Source organism: Arachis ipaensis, chromosome B7 (genome assembly GCF_059453495.1).
Source record: "Arachis ipaensis isolate K30076 ecotype BB chromosome B7, ASM5945349v1, whole genome shotgun sequence".
Lineage (NCBI taxonomy): Eukaryota > Viridiplantae > Streptophyta > Magnoliopsida > Fabales > Fabaceae > Arachis > Arachis ipaensis.
In genome coordinates, this window is record NC_142442.1 from 31041479 (window position 1) to 31069414 (window position 27936).

Genomic DNA, 27936 nt, shown 5'->3' on the forward strand with positions numbered 1-27936 from the left:
CCTTTGATGAAGAAAGGTGACCCCTAAAGATAAGATAATCGAAATAATCCTTCGATAAGAGAAGGTAATCAATTGAAATGATTCTTAGATAAGGGAAGGAGACTCCCACCACTTTATATCGGTTTGAGCTCAATACTCTCTAAAGTCAAAGTAATGTTAAAAGAATGCTTGAGAAAAGTTAAAGTCAATTTCATGCATTGCATAAGAATTTTTGGTCAATAAAGAATTGTTTTCTTTTCATGTAAAGAGAAGTTAGAAAAATGTCAAGAGAAACCAAGTTAAAGTTCATATGTTTACATTTTGTATAATTTAATATTATAGACATTCAAATATGAGTCACATATGTCATAACATAAGTATATGAGAAGCATAGAAAAGTTATACTAATTCAACTAACAAAGACTTTTATAAATAATAATTGAACAACATTGCATCATCATTGTTTTTACTTTAAAACTCAAAGTGGCTGGGATGAATATGATGACACCATATAGATACACTATTGAGAAACTTTTGTTTCTCACCCCTTTCTCCATACCATCTTTAGAAATAACGCGGTGCAAAACAATACGCTACTTGATTGAGGGGAGAAGACCAGCACATTATAAGATGATTAGGAGCGGGATATCAAAGACACAGATACGAAATGTTAACTGTTAAGTACTTGTTTAAATTCATATTGAGAATGGAGGATAGGCATTGTTTTAGTCATAGTTATGCAAAGTGAGAGAATTAAAATTTTCTATGTATCTTATTTTATCTTTATTGAGTGACTACAATTGTGGGTATGATGTTAGTTTTTATTTATTATATGATTATTTAATATGAGTAAAGTTTGTCATTATTATTGCGTTTATAGCTTAGTACGCTCATTTTTCATGTTAGTATCACTCGATCCACTTATACTTCCCAACTAATAATGATTCTAATTATCAAAACTTTTGCGATTTTCAAATAGCTTTAAAAAAACTAATTATCCACTAAATTACTTTATATAAAGATTTTATTTCAAAAGTTGTATAGAATTTAAATACCAACAACTAGTATAATTCAAATAAAGCTTAAACCTAGTTTAAAAATATTAGGGTGTTACAAGATATGTATTTTAAATTTTTTACTATTTTATATTTTTATTTACATAGGACTGAATCAATCGGTTTAACTAATAATCTACCGATTGAATCAATAATTCAGTAATTTAATAATCTAATTGGTTTGATTTTGACAAATATAAGCAACCGTCTATACTTATGGTACTTGGTACAAGTACATTATAAAAGATTTTGTAAAACAATTAATCTCTACATTCAAGTCATTTAATCAACCAAGTCAAACTAAGTAGCTTTAACCTGTAACATCCTACCACACAGAGCTTTACACCTAGGATGTAAAACAGAGGTGGCGAGACGCTACGACTTCTAAAAATAAAACTTATGTATATAATACAGTTGAAGAAGATTTATTCTAGGAGCATTTGAAGAAAAGTTAAACTCGAAAATGGTAAAACGAAAAGATAAGAGAAGCTAACATAGATATAACCGAAAGAGAGTTCCAAGGTACAAATATCAAGGGTCAAGACTTAGCTCGCGAAGATAAACCGGCCTAAGCACATAAGTATATATACATATATATGTGAGAACCCAAAATAAGCCCAAAATACAGAGTTATAGAACCTATTTCTCCAAAATAACCTCTAAGAGGAAGTTAACACATTAAATACATAAGTAGTGGAGATAGAAGTATCTACATATATACATATATCCAAAATAAAGCCCAAAGACAAGGATCTCCGCTATCAGAAGCTTCTAGCATGCCTCAGCGAGGTGCCGCCTAACCTGCATCTGAAAACCATAAATTTTCGTATGGTAAAGGTGCCGCATACATAAGATATAAGGTCCTGAGAAAGCCAGAGGCAATCCTAGAACGCTGACACTCAGATTATAAAAACTTAAAGATTTAAAACTAAAACCATAAATAGTGTGGTTCTATAAGGTTCTAAACTTAACCCAAACTGTACTATAACTCACAAATCTTCCGTCTTCCCTCCAATCCTCCAACTCCGATGCACAGACAAGCAAAACAGACAAGTCAAGTACATACAGAAAGCATATATAAATAGTAGGCAATTAGCAATTAACATGAATAAACAATTAAACAAGCCAAGAAATTGCACACTCAAACAAAACATACAAATGCACATGATGCATGCCTTCCTTACTGGCCATGAGCTCACGTGTCGGTTAATTGCCAGAACCCGACACACCTGGTAGCTAACCCGAATACCATCTCTCGACTGCGCATCTCCTGGAGGCATAAAACCTCGGGATTAATGCCCTACCACCTTCTCCTTGAGGCATACACCAGGGGAAATAAATCGGGGGATTTGTGCCATACCACCTACCTCTAGTGAGGCCGTGCCATATTGGTCAAGGGATCAGTGCCCTACCACCTTGCAGACTGGTGCACGAAATTGTGATCTCCAGGCTCGAACAAATCCTGGTAATGGCTCCAAAGCTTGGTGCTCTGATCTTAATTCATAATTGTCACAACTTCGATACAACTAACCAGCAAGTGCACTGGGTCGTCCAAGTAATACCTTACGTGAGTAAGGGTCGAATCCCACGGAGATTATTGGTATGAAGCAAGCTATGGTCACCTTGTAAATCTCAGTCAGGCAGATATAAAGTGATAATGGTGTTTTCGAATATTATATAATAAAATAGGGATAGAGATACTTATGTAAATTATTGGTAGGAATTTCAGATAAGCGAATGGAGATGCTTTTCGTTCCTCTGAACCTCTGCTTTCCTGCTATCTTCATCCAATCAGTCTTACTCCTTTCCATGGCTGGCTTTATGCAAGGGCATCACCGTTGTCAGTGGCTACATCCCCTCCTCACAGTGAATAATATGCTCACGCACCCTGTCACGGCACGGCTATTCATCTGTCGGTTCTCGATCATGCTGGAATAGGATTCACACTCCTTTTGCGTCTGTCACTAACGCCCAGCACTCGTGAGTTTGAAGCTCGTCACAGTCATTCAATCATTGAATCCTACTCAGAATACCACAGACAAGGTTTAGACCTTCTGGATTCTCTTGAATGCCGCCATCATTCTAGCTTACGCCACGAAGATTCTGGTTAGGAGATCTAAGAGATATTCATTCTAGCTTATTTCATGTAGAACAGAAGTGTTTGTCAGGCACGCATTCATAAAGGAGAAGGATGATGAGCGTCACACATAATCATCACCTTCATCACGTTCTTGGGTGCGAATGGATATCTTAGAAGAGAAATAAGAAGAATTGAATAGAAAACAGTAGTATTTTGCATTAATCTTTGAGGAACAGCAGAGCTCCACACCTTAATCTATGGAGTGTAGAAACTCTACCGTTGAAAATACATAAGTGAAGGTCCAGGCATGGCCGAGATGGCCAGCCCCCTAAAACGTGATCAAAGGATCATAAGGTAATCCAAAGATGCCTCATACAATAGTAAGAGGTCCTATTTATAATAAACTAGCTACTAGGGTTTACATGAGTAAGTAATTGATGTACAAATCCACTTCTGGGGCCCACTTGGTGTGTGCTTGGGCTTGAGCTTGAGTGTTACACGTGTAGAGGTCCTTTTTGGAGTTGAACGCCAGCTTTTGTGCCAGTTTGGGCGTTCAACTCTGGTTTTGGCTCCTTTTCTGGCGCTGGACGCCAGATTTGGGTAGAAGGCTGGCGTTGAACGCCAGTTTACGTCGTCTATTCTTGGCCAAAGTATGGACTATTATACATTGCTGGAAAGCCCTGGATGTCTACTTTCCAACGCAATTGGAAGCGCGCCATTTCGAGTTCTGTAGCTCCAGACAATCCACTTTGAGTGCAGGGAGGTCAGAATCCAACAGCATCAGCAGTCCTTTTTCAACCTCTGAATCTGATTTCTGCTCAAGTCCCTCAATTTCAGCCAGAAAATACCTGAAATCACAGAAAAACACACAAACTCATAGTAAAGTCCAGAAATGTGAATTTAACATAAAAACTAAGGAAAACATCCCTAAAAGTAACTAGATCCTACTAAAAACATACTAAAAACACTGTCAAAAAGCGTATAAATTATCCGCTCATCACAACACCAAACTTAAATTGTTGCTTGTCCCCAAGCAACTAAAAATCAAATAGGATAAAAAGAAGTGAATATACTATAAATTCCAAACTATCAATGAAACATAGCTCCAATCATATGAGTGGGACTTATAGCTTTTTGCCTCTTAAATAGTTTTGGCATCTCACTTTATCCATTGAGGTTCAGAATGATTGGCATCTATAGGAACTCAGAGTTCAGATAGTGTTATTGATTATCCTAGTTCAGTATGATGATTCTTGAACACAGCTTCCTTATGAGTCTTGGCCGTGGCCCTAAGCACTTTGTTTTCCAGTATTACCACCGGATACATAAATGCCACAGACACATAATTGGGTGAACCTTTTCAGATTGTGACTCAGCTTTGCTAAAGTCCCCAATTAGAGGTGTCCAGGGTTCTTAAGCACACTCTTCTTTTGCTTTGGACCTTGACTTTAACCGCTCAGTCTCAAGTTTTCACTTGACACCTACACGCCACAAGCACATGGTTAGGGACAGCTTGGTTTAGCCGCTTAGACCAGGATTTTATTCCTTTAGGCCCTCCTATCCACTGATGCTCAAAGCCTTGGGATCCTTTTTATTTGCCCTTGCCTTTTGGTTTTAAGGGTTATTGGCTTTTTCTGCTTGCTTTTTCTTTTTCTTTCTATTTTTTTTTCGCCTATTTTTTTTTTCTGCAAGCTTTGTTTTTATGCTGCTTTTTCTTACTTCAAGAATCATTTTTATGATTTTTCAGATTATCAAATAACATGTCTCCTAGTCATCATTCTTTCAAGAGCCAACATATTTAACATTCTTAAACAACAACTTCAAAAGACATATGCACTGTTCAAGCATACATTCGGAAAACAAGAAGCATTGTCACCACATCAATATAATTAAGCTAAGTTCAAGGATAAATTCGAAACTCATGTACTTCTTGTTCTTTTGAATTAAAACATTTTTCATTTAAGAGAGGTGATGGATTCATAGGACATTTATATCTTTAAGACAGAGTTACTAACTACTAATGATCATGTAATGAAGACACAAACATAGATAAGCACATAACATAGAAAACGAAAAACAGAAGAATTAAGAACAAGGAATGAATCCACCTTAGTGATGTCCTTGAGCTCTTCTATGTCTCTTCCTTGTCTTTGCTGCTCCTCCTTCCTTGCTTTTAGATCTTCTCTGATTTCATGAAGGATGATGGAGTGCTCTTGATGTTCCACCCTTAGTTGCTTTCAATAATTGTGTGGAAGAAAATGTATCCCCTGAGGTATCTCAGGGATCTCTTGATTTGCAATCAAATGTTCTACCACTGAGCTATAGACCCTTGATGGAAGCTTTTGTCTTCCCTTTCCTCTTTCTAGAGGTTTCTCTGGCCTTAGGTGCCATCAATGGTTATGGAAAAAAAACAAAAAAGCTATGCTTTTACCACACCAAACTTAGAATGTTGCTCGCCCTCGAGCAAAAGAAGAAAGAATAGAAGAAGAAGAGGATATGGAGGAGATGGATGGCTGTGTGTATTCGGCCATATGGGTGGGATTGGGTGGGGAAGAGATGTTGAATTTTTGAAGGTAAGTGGGTGTATGGGTGTGAGTGGTAAATGGAAGACAGAAGGGATGAGTGTTTATTGGGAATAGAGGATGATTGAGAAGAGGGAAGAGAGTGAGTGAAGGTAGGTGGGGATCCTGTGGGGTCCACAGATCTTGGGATGATCCTGTGGGGTCCACAGATCCTGAGGTGTCAAGGCATTTACATCCCTACACCAATTTAGGCATGTAAAATGCCTTTGCACACAACTTTGGGCGTTCAGCGCCAGGTTGGTGCCCATTTTGGGCGTTCAACGCCCCTTTGCTGCCATTTCTGGCGTTGAACGCCAGAACTATGCTCTGTTCTGGCGTTTGAACGCCAGACAGATGCTCCTCCAGGGTGTGATTTTTCTTCTGCTGTTTTTGATTCCGTTTTCAATTTTTATATTTATTTTATGACTCCACATGATCATGAACCTAAGAAAACATGAAAAATAAGAATTAGATAAACATTGGGTTGCCTCCCAACAAGCGCTTCTTTAATGTCAATAGCTTGACAGTGGGCTCTCATGGAGCCTCACAGATGTGCAGAGCTTTGTTGAAACTCTCCAACACCAAACTTAGAGTTTGGATATGGGAGTTCAACACCAAACTTAGAGTTTGGTTGTGGCCTCCCAACACCAAACTTAGAGTTTGACTGTGGGGGCTCTGGTTGACTCTGCTTGGAGAGAAGCTTTTCCTGCTTCCTCTCCATGGTTACAGAGGGAGATCCTTGAGTTTTGAATACAAGGGAGTTCTCATTCCATTGAAGGACTATTTCACCTCTGTCAACATCAATCACAGCTCTTGCTGTGGCCAGGAAAGGTCTTCCTAGGATGATGGATTCATCCTCTTCCTTTCCAGTATCCAGGACTATGAAATCAGTAGGTATGTAAAGGCCCTCAACCTTTACTAATACATCTTCTTCTTGTCCATAAGCCTGTTTTCTTGAGCTGTCTGCCATCTCTAGTGAGATTTTAGCAGCTTGCACCCCATAGATTCCCAGTTTCTCTATTACAGAGAGGGGCATGAGGTTTATCCCTGAACCAAGGTCACACAGAGCTTTAAAGATCATGGTGCCTATGGTACAGGGTATTATGAACTTTCCAGGATCCTGTCTCTTCTGAGGCAATGTCAGTTGATCCAGATCACTTAGTTCATTGATGAACAAGGGAGGTTCAACTTCCCAAGCATCAATGCCAAATAATTTGGCATTCAGCTTCATGATTGCACCAAGAAACTTGGCAGTTTGCTCTTCAGTAACATCCTCATTCTCTTCAGAAGAAGAATATTCATCAGAGCTCATGAAGGGCATAAGGAGGTTCAATGGAATCTCTATGGTCTCTAGATGAGCCTCAGAGTCCTTTGGTTCCTCAGAGGGAAGCTCCTTATTGATCACTGGACGTCCCAGGAGGTCTTCCTCCTTGGGATTCACGTCCTCTCCTCTCCTCACAGGTTCGGCCATGGCGCTTATGTCAATGGCCTTGCACTCTCCTTTTGGATTTTCTTCTGTATTGCTTGGGAGAGTACTAGGAGGGATTTTAGTGATCCTTTTACTCAGCTGGCCCACTTGTGCTTCCAGATTTCTAATGGAAGACCTTGTTTCATTCATGAAACTTACAGTGGCCTTAGATAGATCAGAGACTAGATTTGCTAAATTAGAAGCATTTTGTTCAGAGTTCTCTGTCTGTTGCTGAGTTGATGATGGAAAAGGCTTGCTATTGCTAAACCTGTTTCTTCCACCATTATTAAAGCCTTGTTGAGGCTTTTGATCCTTCCATGAGAAATTTGGATGATTTCTCCATGTTGAGTTATAGGTGTTTCCATAAGGTTCACCTAAGTAATTCACCTCTGCTATTGCAGGGTTCTCAGGATCATAGGCTTCTTCTTCAGAAGATGCCTCTTGAGTACTGTTGGATGCAGCTTGCATTCCATGCAGACTCTGAGAAATCATATTGACTTGCTGAGTCAATATTTTGTTCTGAGCCAATATGGCATTCAGAGTATCAACTTCAAGAACTCCCTTCTTCATAGGCGTCCCATTAATCACAGGATTCCTCTCAGAAGTGTACATGAACTGGTTATTAGCAACCATGTCAATGAGTTCTTAAGCTTCTGCAGGCGTTTTCTTTAGGTGAATGGATCCACCTGCAAAAGTGTCCAGTGACATCTTGGATAGCTCAGATAAACCATCATAGAATATATCCAGGATGGTCCATTCTGAAAGCATGTCAGAAGGACACTTTTTGGTCAACTGTTTGTATCTTTCCCAAGCTTCATAGAGGGATTCACCTTCTTTCTGTTTGAAGGTTTGAACATCAGCTCTAAGCTTGCTCAGCTTTTGAGGAGGAAAGTACTTGGCTAAGAAAGCCGTGACCAGCTTATCCCAAGAGTTCAGGCTGTCTTTGGGTTGAGAATCCAACCATAATCTAGCTCTGTCTCTTACAGCAAAAGGGAAAAGCATGAGCCTGTAGACTTCAGGATCTACTCCATTAGTCTTAACAGTATCACATATCTGCAAGAATTCAGTTAAGAACTAAAAAGGATCTTCAGATGGAAGTCCATGAAACTTGCAGTTCTGCTGCATCAGAGAAACTAATTGAGGTTTCAGCTCAAAGTTGTTTGCTCCAATGGCAGGAATGGAGATGCTTCTTCCATGTAAATTGGAATTTGGTGCAGTAAAGTCACCAAGCATCTTCCTTGCATTGTTGTTGGGTTCGGCTGCCATCTCCTTTACTTGTTCAAAATTTTCAATCAAGTTGTCTCTGGATTGTTGTAATTTAGCTTCTCTTAATTTTTTCTTTAGAGTCCTTTCAGGTTCTGGATCAGCTTCAACAAGAATGCCTTTTTCTATGTCCCTGCTCATAAGAAAGAGAAGAGAAAAAGAAAAGAAGAGGAATCCTCTATGTCACAGTAAAGAGGATCCTTATTGTTAGTAGAAGAAAATAAGAATAAATTCGAACACAGATAGAAGAGGGGGGTTCGAATTTGGTGATGATGTGAGGAAGAGATGTTAGTTAATGAATGAATAAATAGAATAGGATGAGAGAGAGAGAGGGAATTTTCGAAAATTATTTTTGAAAAGGAGTTAGTGATTTTTGAAAATTGGTTTTTGAAAATGTGTTAGTAATTTTCGAAAATTAAGATTTAAAAATTAAAATAATTAATAAATTAAAAAGAAATTTTGAAAAAGAGGGGAGATATTTTCGAAAAATGAGAGAGAGAGAGTTAGTTAGGTGGTTTTGAAAAAGATAAGAAACAAACAAAAAGTTAGTTAGTTAGTTGAAACAAATTTTGAAAAGATAAGAAGTTAGGAAGTTAGAGAAGATATTTTGAAATCAAATTTTGAAAAAGATAAGATAAGAAGATATTTTTGAAAAGATATGATAGAAGTTAGTTTTGAAAAAGATTTGATTTTTAAAATCACAATTAATGACTTGATTCATAAGAAATCACAAGATATGATTCTAGAACTCAAAGTTTGAATCTTTCTTAAAAAGCAAGTAACAAACTTCAAATTTTTGGATCAAAACATTAATTGATTATGTTATTTTCGAAAATTTGGTAAAAAAATAAGAAAAAGATTTTTGAAAAATATTTTTGGAATTTTCGAAAATAACTAAGAATTTTGAAAAAGATTTGAATTTTGAAAAAGATTCTGAAAAAGATAAGATTTTCAAATTGAAAATTTGATTTGACTCATTGGCAACAACTTGATTTTTAAAAATTTTTGAAAAAGTCAACTCAAATTTTCGAATTTGATGAGAGAGAAAAAGGGAAAGATATTTTTTTGATTTTTGAATTTTTTTTTTTTTTGAAAAACATGAAAATTATGCAATGCATGAAATTTTTAGATCAAAACATGTGATGCATGCAAGAATGCTATGAATGTCAAGATGAACACCAAGAACACTTTGAATGTCATGATGAACATCAAGAACATATTTTTAAAAAATTTTTAATGCAAAGAAAACATGCAAGACACCAAACTTAGAATTCTTTAATGCTTACGCACTAAGAATTCAAGAATGCATATGATAAACATGAAAAGACACAAAACAAAAAATCATCAAGATAAAACAAGAAGACTTACCAAGAACAACTTGAAGATCATGAAGAACACCATGAATGCATGAAATTTTCGAAAAAAAATGCAAGATGCACATGCAATTGACACCAAACTTATAACATGACTCAAGACTCAAACAAGAACACAAAAAATATTTTTTTGATTTTTATGATTTTCTAATTTTTTTTGGATTTTTGTATAATTTTTTTGAAAACATTTGGGAAAAAGGAAGTAATGAATTCATAGTCCTCAATCAAAATCCTGGGAATTAGACATGGCTTTATGGCCAGTCAAGCTAAAACATGTTATATGAAACACTAGAATTCATTCTTAAAATTTTTGAAGAAAAATATATTTTTGAAAACATTTTTTTTTTTCAAAAACAGGTGAGAAGATTTTTGAAAGATTTTTGAAAAATTTTTGAAAATAAAACAAAAAGAAAATTACCTAATCTGAGCAACAAGATGAACCGTCAGTTGTCCAAACTCGAACAATCCCCGGCAACGGCGCCAAAAACTTGGTGCACGAAATTGTGATCTCCAGGCTCGAACAAATCCTGGTAATGGCTCCAAAGCTTGGTGCTCTGATCTTAATTCATAATTGTCACAACTTCGATACAACTAACCAGCAAGTGCACTGGGTCGTCCAAGTAATACCTTACGTGAGTAAGGGTCGAATCCCACGGAGATTGTTGGTATGAAGCAAGCTATGGTCACCTTGTAAATCTCAGTCAGGCAGATATAAAGTGATAATGGTGTTTTCGAATATTATATAATAAAATAGGGATAGAGATACTTATGTAAATTATTGGTAGGAATTTCAGATAAGCGAATGGAGATGCTTTTCGTTCCTCTGAACCTCTGCTTTCCTGCTATCTTCATCCAATCAGTCTTACTCCTTTCCATGGCTGGCTTTATGCAAGGGCATCACCGTTGTCAGTGGCTACATCCCCTCCTCTCAGTGAATAATATGCTCACGCACCCTGTCACAGCACGGCTATTCATCTGTCGGTTCTCGATCATGCTGGAATAGGATTCACCCTCCTTTTGCGTCTGTCACTAACGCCCAGCACTCGCGAGTTTGAAGCTCGTCACAGTCATTCAATCATTGAATCCTACTCAGAATACCACAGACAAGGTTTAGACCTTCCGGATTCTCTTGAATGCCGCCATCATTCTAGCTTACGCCACGAAGATTCTGGTTAGGAGATCTAAGAGATATTCATTCTAGCTTATTTCATGTAGAACAGAAGTGTTTGTCAGGCACGCATTCATAAAGGAGAAGGATGATGAGCGTCACACATAATCATCACCTTCATCACGTTCTTGGGTGCGAATGGATATCTTAGAAGAGAAATAAGAAGAATTGAATAGAAAACAGTAGTAATTTGTATTAATCTTTGAGGAACAGCAGAGCTCCACACCTTAATCTATGGAGTGTAGAAACTCTACCGTTGAAAATACATAAGTGAAGGTCCAGGCATGGCCGAGATGGCCAGCCCCCTAAAACGTGATCAAAGGATCATAAGGTAATCCAAAGATGCCTCATACAATAGTAAGAGGTCCTATTTATAATAAACTAGCTACTAGGGTTTACATGAGTAAGTAATTGATGTACAAATCCACTTCCGGGGCCCACTTGGTGTGTGCTTGGGCTTGGGCTTGAGTGTTACACGTGTAGAGGTCCTTTTTGGAGTTGAACGCCAGCTTTTGTGCCAGTTTGGGCGTTCAACTCTGGTTTTGGCTCCTTTTCTGGCGCTGGACGCCAGATTTGGGTAGAAGGCTGGCATTGAACGCCAGTTTACGTCGTCTATTCTTGGCCAAAGTATGGACTATTATACATTGCTGGAAAGTCCTGGATGTCTACTTTCCAATGCAATTGGAAGCGCCATTTCGAGTTCTGTAGCTCCAGACAATCCACTTTGAGTGCAGGGAGGTCAGAATCCAACAGCATCAGCAGTCCTTTTTCAACCTCTGAATCTGATTTCTGCTCAAGTCCCTCAATTTCAGCCAGAAAATACCTGAAATCACAGAAAAACATACAAACTCATAGTAAAGTCCAGAAATGTGAATTTAACATAAAAACTAAGGAAAACATCCCTAAAAGTAACTAGATCCTACTAAAAACATACTAAAAACACTGTCAAAAAGCGTATAAATTATCCGCTCATCACAGACAGAGAGAGAAAGAATGTGAGGGAATACGTCAGGGGATTAGTTCCCTACCACCTTCCTCAAATCCCATAAAACACAATCACAATAAATGCAGGGGAATGAATCGAGGGATTAGCACCCTATCGCCTTTCCCACATCTCACAATACACAATCACAAGGAATGCAGGGGAAAAAGATCGAGGGATTAGTATCCTACCACCTTCCCCGCATCCAACACATTAATATCATCATTATGTCCATTTATTCTCAAAATTCATCATCATTATTCCTTTACATTCATTCACTATAGCATGGTCTCACACATACATCTCATGTCTTTGCATTTTTGTATATAATTCATCGTTTAAAAATCTTACTTCATCCCCAAGTTACCACCATTTCCTAACTTCATCTCATTACTAGGCCTATTACTAAGATCTAGGGTTAAAAGGGTGAAAATAGAAGCTTAGAGGTTTGAAATTGAGCTTTAAAACACAAAATTCATGTTTGCTGAAATAGGGGTCACGCGTACGCGTGGGAGTGCATTTGGCCCATCATGCGTACGCATTGCCTCGTCCGCGTACGCATATATGCTGGACAGAATCAACCATCCGCGTATGAAGCCTCATGCTCGCGTACGCAAATGTCTCTTTTTGCCCATGATGCATATGTATACACATGCCCGCATACGCATACATGCCAGATAGAGACGACCCTTCGTGTATGGAGGGGTTTGCTTATGCATATAGTGCAGATCAGTCAAAATGGCTAAGTCTGCAGAATTTCAGCTTTACATACCAAACTTCCGACGCACATAAATTTCTTGTTTTAAAATATTTTCATCCGTTCTTCGAATGGCGTAAACTTCACGGACCCAATTTCATATGAAATAAGTTTGAAACAATTTGGGGGTCCGGAAGCCAAGTTATAGCTCGCCAAAGTTTAGCCAAAAATCAATTTTACACAAAAACATCAAACCTCAAGTTTCATTAAAAACCAAACTCAATCCCAACTTTCTATACATATATTCAGCACAGAAACAAACTATATCATACTAACACAACACTAAAATCTCCACATCATATCACAATCAATCATACCTCAATATTAAACTATCTCACCCCTAAATTTCTCACTTTAATGAATAAGGTTATCAATAATCCATCATATTTGTATAATCAATATCATCAACATATCAATTATTATTCAATCACCATTTTAGTTATTCCCACCACAACAATGATCACCAATACATGCTCAATCCATATCATCAATCATTATCACAAGTGCTAAGCATTCAACATACTTAATCCTTCCGACCTATCCTATGGTCCTTGTAACACCCTAATTAGCCTAAGCCTTACCACGCGTCGTAAAGCAAAGGTTAATCAAAGGTTACGACAGTTCTAAACTTATACATATCATATATAGAAGGAATTAATAATATCTAGAAGCCCGATGAAGAATATAGCTCAAAAACAGGATCTGAAAAGCGCAATACGTACTAGCGAAGCTACTAACTTAAAGCACAGAAACAGATGTAATATAACAAAATATAGTAGTATAATATCATAAGAATCTAGCTACAGCTCGTGGAATTTAAGCCGGCTAGCCATATACAGACAATACATGAGACCAGATAGTAAAACAGCTTATACAAGTTTTGTTCTCTCAAATACAAGCCTCTAGGCCAAACAAAATACAAAAGTGAGAGACATATACATAATAAATCAAAAAAAACTCCAAGAGGTATCCAGATCCTCCGCTCCTGTCACCAATAAAACAACTCACCGTGGTAGGTTGCGACCTGCATCCGAAAACAACAACAGAAATATGGTATGAGAACCGGAGGTTCTCAGTATGATAATAGTGCTCAATGATGTAGGATATAAGACCCCGGGACGCCAAAGGCAATCCTAGGCTCCATATCCATCACGAGAATTCGAGCTTAAAGTATTCTAAACCAAATAAGCATAATTATATAAAACCTTAACATAAATAAACCGAGTACTACATCTTAGGGGAGTTTCTAATCTAAACCAACACCGCTGTCCCACAGCCTTCACCAGCCTACCCTCCATGTGATCCCATCGCCTCCGCCTTCTGAACCTCCTCAATCCCCGTAGAAAGCACAATTATATACAATGCAAGTAAAACACAAATAGGAGCATAATAAGCAATTAATTCAAGTAGCAATTAGGCATGTTATACAAATAGGCAAACAATCTCAAGTCGGCAAAGCATACAAACAGATAGAAAATGCACATGATGAATGCTTGTCCTACTGGCTGTGATATCACATTGTCAGTTCATATATCCATGGAGATGTTGCCCTTCGGAATCATGGTGTGGGAACCCCCGAGATATAGTGCTCAGATCACTATCCAGGGTTTTGCGCCTGTACGCTCTGATGATCCGAAGGGATGCAAGCGGGATCTATTGCCACCGGCCTCACATCTAAGCGCAAGCGGGACGAACCACCGCCCTTACACCCCCGCCGCTACCTCGACAGGCGGGATCCAACCTCGGCCCCTGCCGAGCGCATAGCATCTCATAATCTCAATGAAAAGTAGTGCAGTGGTTTTCAAAAACATTTTTAATACAAGATGGATCCATCACTTCATTCAGAGCCCTCAACTCTTTTCAACCACTGTTCATTCACATTTCAGTTCCAAACTCAACAGCTCCTTAATCCTCATCTTATTCATCAACCATTCACCACATAATATTAAACCCCCTTCAGTACGCCAGAAACCTAGACCTCCGTTTTCTAAATTTTTCCAAATAATATCGTCTAAGACCCTTAAAATCCTTTCCCATTTTCAAGAATCCAAAAATATGTCCAAAAGTCTTAAAAAGGTGTTATAGAAGCTTACAACCTTGTTGGGGAGGTAGAATAGTCGAAAACAAAGCGAAATTTGAGAAACAGGGCGTGTGCGTCCGCACAGGGGTGTGCGTGCGCACGCCCAGGAAAATTTTTAAAAGTGTGCATACGCACAGGGGTGTGTGTACGCACAGGTACCAAAACTTTCAAAATCTGTTCACTCGCATAACCTGTGCCAGCGCCCCAACAGACTGGCCTCCCCAACGTGTGCGTCCACACAGGTTGAAATTCTTCCTTAGATATGTGCGCACACAAGCTGTGCTAGCGCTGCAAACAGAACGCATTTCCCTGCCTGTGCATGTGCACATGTGTGTGCGTCTGCACAAATCAAAATTTTCGCAAGTTATGCGTCCGCACAAGGCTGTGCGTGCGCACATATCAGAAATCATAAAATTCTGCAACTTTGCAGAATTTCAGATTTTTAACACCAACTTTGAATGATCATAACTTCCTCTACAAAATTCCAAATTTCACAAACTTTATATCGATTTAAAGAGTTTTCAAAGATCTTTAATTTTTAACAAATTTCACCCAATTTTGAAAATTGAGGCAAAAGTTATGATCAGACAAAATTTGCCAAAACTAACTTTTACCCAAAATCACAATTTCCACAATTCCTTTATAAAACACAACCAAGACCAAACCAAACCATTCCAAACTCCAATTCTCATCAAAATCAACACCCTATGACATATTATACCAAGCTTACCACATATTTCTTCACTTTACCTCATCCTCAATTGCAACATTAATATATTACATATAATCAAACCTCATTAGCATTTTTTCCAACTTCATTACCAATCAATCAACATCAATATCACATTTATCAACACAATTCACTCCTCCACTCCACAAGTCATTCATCCTCATCACATCACTATCAATCATCAATATCAACTCAAAAATCATCATTTCATCAAACATCATCATACAATAACATCCAACAATTCATCAACCATTCAAATCCAATCCTATCCTATTGGTCACTAGCCTAATTGTCTATGAATATTATATACTACATAGAAGAAACCGAAACCATACCTTGGCTGATTCTCAATATGAACCAAATGAGCTTTCAACCAAAATCCAACCACCAATGTAACTCCAACAAGCACCAACAAGCTATCCAAACTCACAATAATCAAGCTATATACATATAAATCACCAAAAATCAACCTAGGGCTCAACATAAATCAAAAGTTCACAAGAGTTCAAAGCCTCTTACCTTTTTCTAACAGATTTGGATGTCAAAACCGAAATCTAAATAAGGATTAGAGTGAACCTAAACACCAAGAATCACAAAAACTCACTTAATCCCAAGCCCTAGATATCCGAAATTTTGAGGAGAAGAACTGAGAGAGATTCAAGTTTTTCTTACCAGTTCCTTGGGTGATTTTTGTAGAGCTCGTCACAAGAAACACGTAGCCGCTGACGGCACGCAAATCGGAGCACCGTAGCTCAAGATATTAGCTAGAGAAGAAGAGGATGAATAGTGCTCTTGAGGTTTCTCTTCTTCTTCTTCTCTTCAGCAATGTGTGGGTGTGTTTGAGTGTATTATGAGTGATTGGGTTCATTAATGACCCTTATATATGTTGGGCTTGGGCCCAACTTGGATCTGGTCCAACCCGTTAGCATTTTTAGCCAGTTTGGCCCAACTTCGGGCCAAACCTTTAAAATTAACGCCCGGTTTTCCATTTCTAGTATTTTTCTAAGGTTTTTCACTGTTTCAACTTTCTCTCGAGCAGCACCGGGTAGACTTGAATCGGTTCAACCGGTTCAACTGCCGGTTTGCAATTTTTTACGATTTTTCGTAGAAAACACATTTCCTGACTCGGAAAGACCCACTGAGTCCAAAAATGATGTTTAAACCTCAAATTCTCACTCTAACTTTTCGGAATCAAATTTGGGCAATATAATCACTTAATTAACCTGTTCGATTAATTGCAGTTCTTACAGTACTCTAGCCTAAGTTTTTACGAGACATTATATATTAAATACAAGAAACCTAAACCATACCTTGGCCGATTTCCTCATATAACCCAAGACAACCACTACCTCTATATAACCTAATTTATGGGGTTTACATAACCTAATTCACCTCCACACACCACTACCTCTAACAAATTTTTTGACTTAACACATGAATATATATAAGTGCCTTTTTATGTGGATTTTGCTTTTTTTTTTCAAAATTTTCTCTACGTTCTCTTCCATCTCTGCATTTTCTGCGTTTCTCTTCCTTCTCTATGTTTCCTTCGTTCTTTGCATTCTCTTTGTTCAAGATCAATACTCTTTTATCTGATTTGAAGATTTGGATCAAAGTTTTTGAAATCAAACTGTGAAATCAGCTTTGAATAGGTATTTCATTTTCAAAGACAATGAATGATTCAAGTTCAGACTATTAATTGAACCAGCTCGAATCAGATTATTGTTTTGAATCGAATCGAATCAAGTGACTGAGATGCGGTTCAAATCTAGTTAATGTAGTTCATTAGTAGTTTATGATTCTGTAGTTGAATAATTTTATTTTTGTTTGTAAAAACTGATGTTCATGATTGATGGTTTGAATTTGAATGTAATGTACGAGTTCTGAATCTGAATTATTATTTTGATAAATCTGTTCCATTCTTAATTTTGGTGTATTTTGAGTTATAAATTGGTGTATTTTAGAAGTCCTTTTGGTGTATTTTCAGGTTCAGACTGTCAATTGAACCAGGATGAACTGTATTATTGTTTTGAATCGAATCAAGTGATTGAGGTATGGTTCAAATCTAATTAATGTAGTTCGTTAATAGTTTATAATTATGTAGTTGAGTAATTTTGTTTTTATTTGTGAAAATTGTTGTTCATGATTGGTAGTTTGAATTTGAATGTAATGTACGAGTTCTAAATCTGAATTATTATTTTAATGAATCTGTTCTGTTCTGAGTTTTGGTATATTTTGAATTATAAATTGGTTTATTTTGGAAATGCTTTCAGTATTTTTTTAGTTTCTGTAGAATGTTGATGAGCAGCTTGTGCCAAAAGTTGGGATGACTTTTAACACACTTGAAGAAGTTGAAAAATTCTACAAAGATTATTGTAAAGCTTATTTAAATCCAGAATGCACGAAATTACTTAATGATAACTCAAAACTCCTTCTCCTCCTTCTTCTTCTTCATTATCATCATCTTTTTATCTTTTCTTGTTCATCTTCTCCTTCTTATTTTACATTCTCATTATTCTTCTTGTTTTACTCTCTAACAAGCATAAAAATAAGAAAAAATCAAACAAAGAAGAAGAAATTAAACACATAATGCTGCAAAATTAATAAAAAGAAAAAAAAACCTACATTCATTCAACTAAATAAAATTGCATTACACATGTTCATTCAAATCTAAAATGAGAAGTGATGCTTCTAAAAGAAGAAATAATAGCAACAGAAAGAAAGAAAGAAAGAAGAATAAAAGGAAGAAAAAATGCAGCATTAAAAAGATATTTTTGTATTTTCATAGCAAAATTTCGGTATAAAAAAGAAATATATGTGTTATTGTTAAGAAATTTTGGTGTTATTTGTTATGATAAATTTTGTATAATTCAAAATTCTTCTTCTTCTTTCTCATCTTCTGCTTCATTTTCTTCTTCTTTTCATCTTTTTTTTCGTCATCTTCTCCTTCTTATTTCATTTTCTCATAATTTTTCTTGTTTTATTCTCTTGAGAGAAATAAAATCAAGAAAAAGAGAAGAAAAGGATAAAAAAAAGAATAAGTGACTGCAATAACATGAAAAAGAGGAGGAGGAGATGAAACAAAAACAAAACGCAGCAACGTAATAACAACACCAATAGAAGAAAGAGGAGGAAACACACAAAGATAGAAATTGTTTTTCATATTTTTTTAGCGCGACACTGGTGTTCATGGATCGGATCCGATCCGCATATCCGCGGTGTTTATTCGAATCCGATCCGAAAATTACAGATATGGATCTGATCCGCACACTAATAGGATCGAATTGTGGATTTTGTGTAGATATCCGCATATCCGTGTATCCACAAAAATAAAGAAATAAATAAGTAAATATTTTTTCTTTTATTTCAACTAATAATTATTATATATGTTGAATTATTTTAATTTATTATTTAAGAAAAGTATGTTTAATATTATTTTAAAAATAAAAATATTTAAAAAAATAGAAAAATAAATTTTATTAATATTTTTTTAATAAAAATAAGCTTTTAAAAACATTTTTGTGTTTTGCGGATATATCCGATATCCGATCCGATCCGCAAATGTGCGAATCGGATCTAAGCTTAAAAAATTGCGGATATTGAATCCGATCCAATCATTTTAATGCAGATCGGATCAAAATTTTTGCCATATCCGATCTGATCTGATCCGCGTTCACCCCTAGCGACACGCAAAATGTCCGTGAAGCGGGTATTTCATTTGCGTTAGTGAAGCACGTGTATACACGCTGCCTATAATGAAAGTAGTTTTTGTTGGGTTTGAGCAAACTTAGTTGCCAAAAAAAATTTGGATGTGTAACCATTATTTTTAAAAAGTCTTCTATTTGTACGGGCAAAAAAATTAAAATTTTATTATTTTTATTTTTTTTAAAATTTAAAAATAAAAAATAATAAAAATAAAAAACACAAAACAAATGCACTTCTAACTCTTTACGGATACTTGCTAAAATGTATTGTTCTTACTTCTTAACTTTGAAAAGTATAATTTTCATTAACATAACTATTGGATCTCAGCATACGATCTTCATTTATATTCATGCACAGTGGTTCATATAATAGAATTTCATGTTATAATGGGTGGTTGAAAAATGTTTAACTTGCTTCTTTGACATAAAATTTCTTAAGTATGAGTAATCATTAATCAATATAAAATGCTCGTAACCTACCTATAATTTTGAAACCAAGCAAAGAAGTTATATTTTGTCCAATATTTTGTGGTTTTACTTTAAGGTAAATTATTAAAATAATATTAAAAAATTTATGTCACCGACAAAAAAACAATTTAAAAAAATATGAACAACAAATAAATTTTTTAACAATCTAAAAATAGGACAAAAATGATAAATATTTTTTTATAAATAGTAAATGATTTTTTATTTAAAATTGGTCAATTTTTTTTATTATTTATCATTTATCATTCTAAAATCTCCTTGTATATAATAGAAGAGCAGTAAATGGTTGATTGTTTAAAGTGTTTTACTTATTCAAAATTCTAAAAACACAATACAAAATAATACAGTATAGACTGTTATTGGATTCCATGTACTTATTGAATATTAAGCAGAAATTTAAATTTTAAATTCAAAATCATTTTGTTCTAAAATCATTAATTTCTCTCTTATCCTCATATATATATGTTTGTTCTTATTTATCATTCATAAGAAGACAAAAAAAGAAAAAAGAAAAAAAAAACGAGAAGAGAAGATGAGACAGAGCTGGAACTCAATACGACGGAAGGAGGAGCGGCTGCAAAGTTTTGAAAATCGAATCGGTCATTAAACTGCTTTAGTCACTGGTTTATTGATTTATTGGTTCAATAAGTGGTTCAACAAAAAAAATCGTTTTAGAATAAAATAATAAATAAATTATAAATAAACATCCTAAAATATCTTCCAAATTTAAAACACTACACAAAAAATCATCAACCAAATTTATATGATGTTATCAAAATACAAACTCAAATATTAAATAGTAAAAAAATATCTAAATATTAAATTTTGACTTTGAGGGTTAACAGGATCACTTAACACCTCATATTCTAATTTAGAAATGTTATCATCATTCATCAGTTTATTTATATATGGCATTGGCAAGTTCTATTTTACCTTTTACTGTCGAGACTAATAATGTTATGTTTAAAAAGGAAGATGAAAAATTTAAAAAGTGTTCTAATTATGTAGAACACCATAGTTAATCAGATTGTTTATAAACAATGTTGATATAATCAACAGTGATGATAGGTAGTTCAAAAGATTGATTTTACAAAAGTACGATATTTGTTTTTCTTTGCTGTAATGTATACAGATTGGGGAGTGCTAAGTAAACAATGACCATCTTGAACAACATGAACAACCACCAATCAAATAAAAATACACTACATCCTAATTTAATGCTACTAAGTAAATTTAAGATTAATTTATTCTTTTAACCCTATTAATTCACATTGTTCACACATTGTTAAAAAATGTTGTTAGTTACCTATACTTTTTTTTATTAATTTCTATAAATAACTCATTCAATGTAATAAACATCCATATTACAAATGTCATAATAATATTATTAATCATAATAAATTTTACGTTACAAATATTCAAATTCTATACTATTTGAATTACTTATATAAGTCTCTTATCACTATTCCTTCAAATTACATCAAATTTAGCACTATAAATTTATTTTCGAACTACACAACATCTCAAACTTACTCAATGGAGATAACTATGTTAAATGTGAAAAGTGTACGAAAAAAGCATATGAAAAAGGAGATAACTACATTTGTGGCACATGTAATCAAACACCACAATATCCAACAATAAGGTAACTCTATATACTTTTCATAATCCCATCTATCAAATTATTAGTTACTAACACAATACTTATTTTAGGTTCAAAATTCAATTAAAAGTTTCACATCAAAGTGGTACAACAACTTTTGTACTATTTGATGGCGAAGCAAAAAAATTGTTGGGTACAACTGTTTCAAATATAATGGCCCAGAAAAATAATGACATTGAAGCACCACCCTAATTGAAAAATTTGTACAACCTCACTTATATTTGAAGTAAATGTAAATGATTTTAATCTTAAAGAAAGTTCTCAACAATACACTGTTACCAAGACATTTGTTCCAACCAAAAATACTAAATTTCAACACCCATTTGTTACCAAGACATTTGTTCCAACCAAAAATACTAAATTTCAACACTCATTACAACAATAAAATAGGTAATACTAAAAAAAATCACTTATTTTAGTTATTTTAGACATCATTTTTATTTCTAATTTAAATTATTCATTGATTATAGGAACCAACTTCGCCAACACTAATATCATCAGACGAAGATCACATACCCATCAAGAGATTAAGGAGAAAAAAAACTATACAAATTTAAGACACATCTTCGAAAGAAGAACATACTTGTAAAGGTGGAACAAACAACACAATAGAAAGTACATATAACTCAATAATTCATAAAGTACATGCTTTCACAAGAACTTACACAGAAAGAAAAAAGTAACAACTCTAACAACAACCAATAAAAAAAAAGAGGACAAGCGCCACATAAAAAGACCAAGTTCATCAACTAAAACAAATGCAAAAATCAAACCACCAAATAAAAATGTCATTTTGTACATACAACTCTAATATCCAGATCCTTTGTACTATAAATTATTTTAAATAAAATACCTTTTAAATTTAACTTTAATTTACACATTTAATTTAATTCTACAAAACATAATAATTTTTAATATTTATTATATACTATCATTATTTTACCGCCCCGATGCGCGGATCTCCTTCTAGTTAAAGAAAAATCTAACAACTTAATGCAAACTCCAATCCGAATTCATCTCATCAACCTGGTCCAAGTGAAGTTTCGGACCCAGAAAAAGAAGCAAGGCAGGCAGGAGAGAGAGAAAAGGCACCTTACTGAGCTAAAGACTATCGTATGGGAATTGAGGGTGAAAACACAATAGAATTGAATATGGTGAAACACGTAAGTAATTTTATATCCTGAACCTACTTCATACTTGTCCGAGCTGCTAAGTGTCCATTGAATATGGTCTGATCAATTGGCTGGCTTAATTGTCAGGATTCTTGAGCAGATTTCAATTGGAAACAGAGATTCTAGAAGAGGTTGGTTCCATTCACGATTCTCTGTCATCAAATTTTTAACCCAAAAAACATTTTGACTGAGAGGGTTATAATCTAGATGGAAGCCAAAGACCAGAGTATATTTGTATGCTACTGCCAGTGCCCACATTGGTACGTGGATAAATTTAAAAAAATAAATAAATAATATTTTTTAAAAGATCTTTCAAAAATGTAAAATTAATTTAAGATTTAAATAGGGTTAAAAGAGTAAATTAATCTTAAATTTAATTAGTAGCATTAAATTAGAATATAGTGTATTTTTATTTGATTAGTGGTTGTTCATGTTGTTCAAGATGGTCATTGTTAACCTAGCACTCCCCATTAATAAATTAATTATTGGAGTTATAAATTTGTTGTATTGTTTACAACGGTAAGATATAATAAATATAGGAATATGAATTTAATGTCTTTGTAAGTTACAAATTTGGTTAGACACTATTAATTTCTAATTATTGTCGTTGGTAATTATTGTATTGTTTTTTTGTATGTTTTTTTTTTTTTTGCTGATTTGGAAATAATAGATGATTTGGCAAAAATTGAGTGGTTGATTCTAAAATTTTGCCAAGTAAGCGATGTTGCTGACATGGCATTAGTAGAAGAAGAGAAATAGCTTAAAAATAATGTGGGTAAACTTATGTATCTACTCTCACCTTCATGATCCTTTTCCACGAACTCGATTCATAGTTTGTTAGAATCCAAACCGTAAACACACGCTTTCTCAATCTAACTAAGCAAATAGTTTGATAGCCAGCAACTTCTCCCCATTTGAAAATATTCATATGGCAACTGTCATCATGAGAATCCCTTCTTGCTTCTTTAGGAACCCTTAAAAACTTGGTTTCAACGCTTTCATCTTCATCATCGCCGTTCGTGATTTCATAAGACATGATATAAGGCCTAAAATAAGTGCTATCTTCAGTAAGATAACTGTAGCAATCCGAGATGAAGTGAATGGCGCCATTGCAAATCACAGGCATGTCAAATTTCAAATTTCTAGATCCAGCAAGGAAATGGTTCTTCCATAAGCTCCAAGCACCTTGTTTATGACTATAAACATGGCAATCAAAATGTGAACTCCAATCTTATTTAGCAACAACCAGCATCTGATTTGATTTCCATTTTTAGCATTCAGCAACAACCATTACAAAACAGCAGCATAACAACAGTGCCATAACAAAACAACAGCATAACAACAACAGCAGCTTAACAAGTCATTAATCACAAATTCCAAATTCAAAATACTGATCAGTGATCACACAATCACAGTGCCATAACAAAACAACAGCATAACAACAACAGCAGTGCAACAAGGGGAAAAGAACAATGAAAGTCACAAAAGAAATTAGCAACCATATTCCTGTTTTATGCATTTAATTACTCATAAACAAAACTCAACTCCACCTGAATTGTTAATTTAACCTTGGTCTTATGGAATCATAAATAGGAATACATTACATTGCTCTTTCTTCTAAAATTCAAGCAAAAACAAAAAGGAATGGTAAGCATATTAGAAAAAGAAACCCAACTTTTAGGAGCCAGTAACAAAATCATGAAATTTAAACAAGATTAAATTCAGACCAAAACCATAATCAGAAAAATCAATGTCTAATATGATTATTTATAAACATTCAAAACGGAAGGACACTCACAAATTTAGCATGATTTTGAAGTAGAACAAGAATTAGGGCATTTGAAATCAGTGGTAACATGATGGCAAGGCATGACAAAGGCAACAACAGAGGTAGCAGCACTGGCAGCTGTCTTCGAGCTCAAACACGACGGAAGAAGCAAAGGCTTCACCCTTCGCACGCCTCCTCCTGCGACCTCCACCTCTTCTTTCCCCTTCGCAGCGCATTCTCTCTCTCTCTGTGTCTCATCACTTAACGATGACTACGACGACAACGGATGGCAGCAGTAGCATGACGAAGCAGACAAAGACGAAAACTGAGACCGAATTGAGGAATAAGCTGTGATTGTTCGAGCAGAGAAGGGTGGAGCATATGCGGCACGACACGACGACAGAGACGAGCTGCGACGATGCTGAAACAGTAGGGATGACGACTGGACCAGATTCGACGGCGGCGGTGACACAGCTTTAAGAGGAGAGTGATGAGCCTAGGGTTTCAGAGAGGGAACCAAATGCGTGAGACCGAAAGGCTGGTTCCCTTTTCTTCTAATACCAAAACGGTGACGTTTTTGGCAGAAAAGTAAAAACCGGCTGGGTCCCAGTTCGGTCCGACTGGCCGGTTCTCAGCCGGTTCAACGGTTTCAGAATTGTTTTTAAATTGCTGGTTTTACCTATTAAATCGAATCGGAATTGTTGACAGTTCCCGATTAGACTGGTTCGACCAGCTGGTCTAATTCGGTTTTCAGAACCATGACGGCTGCTGACGAGAGCGACATTGAGAGACAAGGATTAAATTAATATAGAACATTTTTTTTCTGTATAATGGGTTTATACACGAATACTTTTCTAAGTTTAAAATAACAACTATTAGTGTAAAACTTGAAAAATTAGTAAATAATTAGTCAATAAATTAATTATTAATCTAAAAAATTAGAAAATAAAATTTTATAGTTTAATGTGAAAGAACTAATTAAAACAAGAATTTTGACCCTAATTTTTAAGAATTTGGCCCAAGATTGGGCCGAAAAAACCGAACCGGACAAACCAGGCCCAAGTGGGCCCAAGCCCACCTATGCACCCATATATATATATATATATATACACACAAAAGGAAAAACGTGAAACCCTAGCTCCCAAATCCCTTTCAACTTCAAATCCACGTAATTTTCAATCCGGAGCTCCGATTGACGAGTTGTCCGCGGCCACACGTTCGTCTTGGAGTCCTCTTCATTTCTATCTAAACAAAATGATAAAAAACTCTGTATATTGTGCCCAGTTTCTTTCCCCCTTTCTGAATTCACGTTTTAGTGTGAGTATTGAATGATTTTGGTGATTTTTATGGTTTAGGGATACTCTAGCGATGGATAATTATTGAGTTTTATCCAATTAATCTGTAAGTAAGGTAAGGAATCATTAATTTCCTTCTAATTTGTCAATTTCATGAGATTAGAGTATTGAAGATGTGTATGTATATGAAATTATATGACATTAGGTTGTATATATGTGAAATTAAAGTCAAATTGGTGAAGTGGTATACTTGAATTGGAGCTTTTGGTAGTTGGAACCTTTAGTACTTGATTTGGAACCTTGGAGGCTTGAAATGAGGTGTTTGAGCTTGGGGAGAAATCTCGTATATAATATGTAATGTGTCGTGAAAACTTAGGCTAGACAACCATAGGATAGGAATGAATGCGTGAGTATGTAAATTGTTTAGTGCTTTAATGAGATATATTGAACAAGGTTGAGTTTTGGTTTGTTGTTGAGATTGGTGATAAATTGTTAAATGATAAACTAATGACGTTTGACAAGGTATAAGGGTGACTATGTATTTGTGATGGATTGTTGATGAATTGGGAATGGTGGTTATTTATGAGGCTTAGCAAGTTAAGGTTGTTAGTGAAATTACGTAAACTTTGTGGAAATTGATGAAATGTATATGTATGTTGTGAATTGATGTTGTAATAAGGAAGTTGATTGATGTGATGATGATATTAATAAGTGAAATAGTTGGTGTTGGTGTTAATGATTATGCATAATGTTGTTTGGGTATGAATTATTGTGTGAAATGATCATAAATATGAATTGCTGGGTTAGAGAATAAATGAGGGTTATTGAGGAAAGATTGAATTTGGTTAATACAGATTTGGCAAGTGTTAAATGGGGTTTGAGGTTTAAATATTTGAAAGTTGAGGTTTGATAAACTTTGTGAAAATCTGATTTTTTGCCGAACTTTGGCAACACATAAATTGGCTTCCAGACTCTCAAACCTTTTCAAACTTATCTCATATGAAAATTGGGTCCGTGAAATTTATGCTGTTTGAAGAACGAATGAAAAATATTTTAAAACGAAAAAGTTATGCGCGTCGGAAGTTCGGTGGGCGAAACTGAAATTGTGCAGCACTTAGCATTTTTACCCACTCCGCAGAACTCACGTACGTGAGTAGGATGCTTGCGTACGCGAGCAAGAAAAACACGCCAACGTGTACGCGTGACCCCCTAAAATTAGCAAAGTGAGTTTTGTGTTTTAAAATGTAATTTTAAACCTCTAAACCTCTATTTTCACTTTTTAGCCCCTAAACCTCAGTTGTATGTTAAATGGTGAGTAGAAGGTAGGAAGAAGTAGTAACTTAGAGCTGAAAAAAGTTCGAGAGGTGGCAAATTAAGAATGAGAAGTGTGTAAATGTAATTGTGGCCCTCGGGTAGTAGGCAATGGCGATGTCAACTTGCTCCAGGTATGGGCTAGGAAAGAAGAATTATGAGAAACAAATTTAATTATGGAGTTTTGAATGAATGTATGTTTGTGATACCTGGGTAGTAACAAGGATGGTAGTTCGTCCCGCTTGCTCCAGGTTAATGTTTGAGATTTGATAACAATGATGATTGATTTAAACTGAATGAATGTATATTTGAGATCCTGGACAGTAGCAAGGATTGTGGTTAGTCCCGCTTAGTCTAGGTCAGTGATTGTGACGCCTGGATAGTAGCAGCAGTAGTGGATTATTCCGCTTGCTCCAGGTTAAGCTTCTAAACACCCGCCTGGGTAGAAGCCGCAGTAGTGGTTATTCCACTGGCTCTGGGTTAAGCGGGTAGTAGCAAGGGGGTTGTAGCTCAAACCCACTTGCTCTGCATGGGTATTTCCGTCCATGGTTAGCTATCAGGACATGTCGGATTGGCTATATAACCGACAGATGATATCATCAGCCGTAGGACAGGCATGCATAATGTGCATATGTTTGATTTGCTTGTTTGTGCATTAATTAGGAGTGCCTATGTGAATTAGTAGACCTAATTGTGATACTTGCTACTTGCATTACTTGTGCTCTAATTATATTTGCCTTTGTTTGTATTGTTTGTCTATGCACTGGTGAATTTAGAGGGTTGGAGGAGGTAGAAGGTGAATTGTAGAGTTAGAGTTTTATGAGACAGCAAGTGGATTGTAAATTAAGGGATTAAGTTAGGATTGAGTTAGAACCTTAAGAACTTTAGATATCTACCCCTGCTTATGGTTTCTGTTTTAGTTCCTTAAGTTTTATAACCTAAGTGTCGGCGTTCTAGGATTGCCTCTGGCTTTTTTGGGACCTTATTTATTATATATGTGGGCACCTTAACCATACTGAGAACCCCTTATTCTCATCCCAT

At 35.5% G+C, this 27936-nt stretch overlaps 1 non-coding gene across 1 annotated transcript; it reads left to right on the forward strand.

Annotated features, from left to right (window-relative positions):
• Positions 1 to 7905: 7905 nt before the first annotated feature.
• On the forward strand, positions 7906 to 8013 carry LOC148550734 (small nucleolar RNA R71). The gene has a single exon (XR_015892968.1). It is a non-coding gene; the product is annotated as a small nucleolar RNA R71 (small nucleolar RNA).
• The last annotated feature ends 19923 nt before the right edge of the window (positions 8014 to 27936 follow it).